This window comes from Arachis stenosperma, chromosome 9, assembly GCF_014773155.1.
Source record: "Arachis stenosperma cultivar V10309 chromosome 9, arast.V10309.gnm1.PFL2, whole genome shotgun sequence".
Classification (NCBI taxonomy): Eukaryota; Viridiplantae; Streptophyta; class Magnoliopsida; order Fabales; family Fabaceae; genus Arachis; species Arachis stenosperma.
Window position 1 is genome coordinate 74,116,899 of NC_080385.1, and position 5,783 is coordinate 74,122,681.

Below are 5,783 nucleotides of genomic sequence, written 5' to 3' on the forward strand. Positions count from 1 at the left end.
TAAGATTTATGCTAGCCCCTAAATCACACAAAGCTTTCTCAATAGTGATGTCCCCTATAATGTAAGGAATTTGAAAACTTTCTGGGTCTTTCAGCTTTCGAGGTAGCTTCTTCTGTATGATAGTGCTGCATTCCTCAGTCAATACTATGGTTTCCTTTGCCTCCCTGTTCCTCTTTTTGGTTATAAGCTCCTTTAAGAACTTGGCATAGAGTGGCATTTGTTCTAATGCCTCAGCAAATGGTATGTTGATTTGGAGCTTCTTGAAGATCTCTAGGAACTTAGAGAACTGGCCATCCTTCCCATCTTTTCTCAGTCTTTGTGGGTATGGTGCCATTGGCACATAGGGCTTCAAAACTGGTTTTGGTGGAGGTGAAGCTGGGATCTCCCCTTCATCCTCGTTCCCATGGTTTGATGCAACCTCTTCATGATTATATTTGCTTGGGGTTCCTTCCTCTACAACCTTCCCACTTCTTAGAGTTATGGATTTACATTCCCCTCTTGGGTTAGCCATGGTATCGCTGGAAAATGTATGTATGGAAAGTGGGATTTGCTTGGACAAAATCCGCACTTGTGCCTCCAACTTTGAGATTGTTGCGCCTTGATTTTTCAGATTTGACCTGTATTCCTCTTGATTAGCATCTATCCTTTTGTTAGTTTGTGCTTGTCTGTTCATGAGGGTGGAGACTGCTCCTGAAATATGGGATGACAGTTGTGCCATTACAGCCTCCATCCTCTCAAAGTTGCTCTTGATTTCTCATGGTTTCATAGTTAAGGATGGTGCATCTTGATTGAGGTTGTTGTGTATGGTTTGGTTATTATGGTATGATGTGTTTTGTGAGTTATGGTAGGGTCTATGGTTCCCTGTTTTATGGTTGGGGTTGTGGTTGGGATGCTAATTTGATGAATAAGGCTTGTTGTGGTCCTGGTTTTGGTTTTGTTGATTTCCCCACCCAAAGTTTGGGTGGTTCTTCCAACCTTGGTTGTATGTCTTAGAGTGTGGGTCATATGGTGTTCTGGATGAATTGTGCACATAATTAGCTTGTTTCCAGTCACCTTCAAATTCTGATGCATTCCCTTCTTGTTGAGGAGTTTTGTCTTGAATGACTGAGGCTTGGTTGGCCTCCATCTTCTTGGTTAAGGCTGCTATTTGTGCTGCAATTGCCTTGTTCTGAGCTAACAAAGCATCTATAGAGTTGAGTTCTAGCATTCCCTTCTTCTGAGTCTTTTCTGAAGCATAGAAATATTTATTTTTGGCTACAGTCTCAATGACATCTATGGCCTCTTCAATGGTTTTATTTTTGTTGAGTGAGCCTCCTGAAGAATGATCCACTGCCTTCTTTGCTTCATAGGATAGTCCCTCATAAAAGATATGTAGTTGTACCCATTCATTGAACATTTTTGGTGGGCATCTTCTTGTCAGATCTTTAAATCTCTCCCAGGCCTCATAAAGTGTTTTTCCATCTTGTTGTCTGAAAGTTTGCACCTCAACTCTCAGCCTGTTGATTCTTTATGGAGGGTAAAATCTTGCAAGAAATCTATTCACGACCTCCTCCCATGTAGTTAGGCTATCCTTGGGGAATGACTCCAACCACTTTGCTGCCTTATCTCTGAGTGAGAAGGGGAACAAGAGTAGTTTGTAGATGTTAGGGTGTATCCTATTGGACTTTACAGTATCACATATCCTCAAGAATGAGCTGAGATATTGATTAGGGTCTTCTTGGGCACTTCCTCCATATGAAAAATTATTATGAACAAGTGTGATGAGCTGAGGCTTCAGCTCAAAATTATGGGCATGAATTGTTGGCTTTAGGATGCTGCTGCCACAATTTCCTGGATTTGGGTTGATGTAGGAGCCTAAGACTCTCCTTTCTTGCCCATCATGATTGACTAGGCCGTCTCTGGCATGGTTATGAACTTCTTCCTCATGATGATTCTCTATATTCTCCTCCATGTTTGTTTCAAAATACTCTTCCTCTTCCTCAGCACCAACGACTCTCTTCCCTCTTGCTTCCCTCCTTAATCTAAGGAAGGTCTTTTCAGGTTCAGAATCAAAGGAAGTTGAAGCCCCGCTTCTCCTACCTATGATACAACCAATCAAGGTAAAAAGCAAGAAAGAAAAAGAATGGATAAAGAAATTACTGTTGTTAGAGTAGTTGTTAGTGTGAGTGGTGCAATTGATCAAATAGTTAGAAGAGTGGAAATATGGACACTAAATAAGATAATCAAAGAAGAAGGAAATAGAGCTCAAAATAAAATAAAAAATTCTAAATAAAAGAAATTAAAATAACAAGGAAATTAAATTGCTTAATCTAGCTTTCCAATCAATTTAATCACTGTCAAATTTAAGCTAATCCCCGGCAACAGCGCCATAAAACTTGATGACCAGAATTCACTACCCATTTCAAAAATTAGTGAATTAGTTCTTTTGGCAAGCGCACCAAAATTATCGCCAAGTAATAACCCACTAGGAGTGGGATCGTATCCACAGAGATTGGCAAATTCAAGCAGTTTTAATTGATTGATAAATTAGTCAAGCAGATCAATAAGATTGTGAAGTGCAGAATTGTAAATGACATAAATATAAATGACTAGAATATAAAGAAAAACAATAAAGTGCAGAAATGGAAATTGCAGAATGTAAAGTGCTGAATCATAAATGACTTGAATGTAAATGGGAGTGGGGAATTACTGAATGTAAAAATTAAGTAGTAAAGAAATGGATAGATAAGAATAGGGAAGTTCATTGAGATTGGGAGATGTTGTCTCTTTGGATCAAATCTAGCTTATATCTTCTTCAATCATGCAAGTCATTGACCTCTTGGCAATCATGATTGATTGAGCCCCAATCCCTTGGTGACTCAATCTCTCAGATCTTGATCAATAGCAAATTCCTTGGTCTAATTGCTCATGAAGAGAGATATGCTTGGTCCCTGATTATACCACACACCCTCATAGGCCCAGGTAGAGGGGGGATTATATGTCACGTATCCATCACCAAAACCCATAATCTACTCAAGTCTGAGAAGGGATTTCAAGCATGGTTTCATGTTTCCTTTCCCAAGGTTCCCATTAAACCCAATTGCATTCAATCTCTTTCCCAAGATAATTGAACACTAAGCATTAAGAACGAAATTCCTTCTAGCAAATCAAAGAGAAGATAAAGAGAAGAAGAATTTCACTATTATCAATCCATCAAGTACAACAGAGCTCCCTCTCTCAATGAGAGGGAAGTTAGCTACTCATGGCTCAAAAAGTACTCAAAAGTAAAGTGTAAAAGTGGATCTAAAACTAACTGCTTAACCCCTTCTTCAGTACTCTTTTGGGGTATTTATACTACTCCTAGTAAAATAAAAGAATTACAAAAGTGAAAAGGGAAAATTACATTTTGGAGGGAAAAGAAAACTCAATAAGCGTGACTTCCCACCTGGCGTGTGGCTGGCGCTTTACCGGCGTGTCACGTGCCCTTCAAACTAGCTTGGCGTGCCACGCTTAATCCTTCAAGTGGCACGCTCGTCCCTTTGTTAACCTTGGCATGCCATGCCATCGAGCTCAAGTGGCACGCCATAGTGAAGTTCTTGTGTTGGCATGCCACGCCTTCGAGCTCAAGTGGCACGCCCTTTGCTTTTTCCACTTTCCTTTGCCTCTGGAAACTTGAACTAGCGTGGCACGCCCAGTTTCTGGCATGCCATGCCCTTGTTGTGTACTTGGCTACACTCCTCTGGAAAGTTGTATTAGCATGGCACGCCTAGGGTCTGGCGTGCCACGACCCTTTGTGAGTGAGTGGTTCCTCTGTTTGGCATGCCACGCCTGGTTGCTCAAGTGGCACGCCTAATTGAAGAAAAGTGAGTGGCGTGCCACGCCTTCGACACCAAGTGGCATGCCCCATGTAATTGGCCTCCTTCACCCTTTCTGGAAACTTATACTAGCGTGCCACGCCTGAAGGTTGGCGTGCCACGCCCATGATCTTGTCTTGTTCCAATAGTTGGCGTGTCACGCCTTGGCCTTCAAGTGGCATGCCATAGTGACATGCTTGGGTTGGCGTGCCACGCCTCGACACCAAGTGGCACGCCCAGTCCTTGCTTTTGTTATCTTTGTGCATTGGCGTGCCACGCCTGGTTGCTCAAGTGGCACGCCTGAGTGAGGTTGAGAGGTTGGCGTGCGACGCCTTCGACTTCAAGTGGCACACCCAGTCTTCAATTGCCTTTAGCCCCTTCTCTGGATCATTATACCAGCGTGCCATGCCATGCTGCTCAAGTGGCACGCCCATGCATTTGTGCACTCTTCAAGCTTGGCGTGCCACGCCTGGGTTCTCAAGTGGCACGCCCAAGTGACTTCTTGGAGCTGGCTTGCCACGCCTTCGACACCAAGTGGCACGCCATAGTGGAGGTTCTTCTTGAGATGGTGAGTTGGTATGCCACGCTCCTTTGCTCAAGTGGCACGCCCATAGTAGCTGATGGGTCAGGCATGCCACGCCCCTTTTGTGTCCTCCATTTTGCTCTTTGAAATTTTGTACTAGCGTGCCACGCCCATACATTTGTGCTTGGACTTCTTCTCTGGACTTTAGTACTGGCGTGCCACGCCTAGCTCTTGGCGTGCCACGCCAATGTATTTTTGTGGCGTTTGCTCCCAAGTGGCACGCCAGTTTCACACATCCAGCTTCTTGTTTGTCTTCTTCCCATTTTTGATGTCTTTTTCACCTGAAATTCAGCACTACTCATCTCAAAGTAGTGTACCATAATATTCATCAAATAATGCATGAATTGTACTGATCAAATGAGATTTATGCTCTTTTATGGTCTTCTTTATGCAAGAAAGAAGGGTAGATGATGCAAGTCATCATATAGCTAGATAATAACTATATACATATATATACATACAACATCCCAAGCACTGACCTGTTCAAGAAGTCCCTAAGCTGGTGCCCAGGCTAGCCTAGATTTTATACTCACCTAGTCCCTCTAAACTACTAAAGCGAGGGAAAGTACGTTCTAAGTCTTCAAAACTAAAGTCAGGTGGATCATCATCAAAAGGTGAAACATCTTCTACTATTCCTCTACATGATCATACATCGTCTTAGAGCATATCACTGGTACTTTATTGAGTGGCCGCATAACAGCAACATCGTACGGAGGACTTAGGTTAAAGTTCGTAGATAAATGGGGCATAGATGTGGCTAGTCCCATGGTATATACATATAAATAGATAATGGAGTTCACTCTAGACTCAGAAGACTACCCAGAGCAGAACCCTTTTGCAGAACGAAGGAGTGGTATTCTTACCACCGACACATATGCACTAAGGACACAAAGGGAAGCCATATCTGGGACATGTTCCTAGGTAATGTTGGGCTGCATGGTGTAAACCGACACGTGAGCTCATGGCCTGCTTAGGACAGACATGTATCATATTGGTTGTGCATTTACATTTGGTTGTGTTTACCTGTATTACTTCTCTGTGATTGTGTTGTTTGTCTTATTGTGATTTGCTTGTGTGTTGAATTGAGTTTCTTACTTGTGCTAGTAGTTTGTGAATGGATAGAGATGATTAATATCTGTTGTTATGTCTGAGAATCAATTATGTGGCTGGAAGATATTTAATATGACAAGTTTTGCGATTGAGATCTGTTTTGGGTTTAGAAATTTAAAGAAAGTAATTATTTATCTAAAGTAAGATTAAAAAGTATATCAAAGGGGTTTGACAAAGATGGTTTTTTTAGCAAAGTTAATTATTTGCATTTTATTTCATTACTTTTACGGCATTCCCATTCCCTACTGATAACGTGT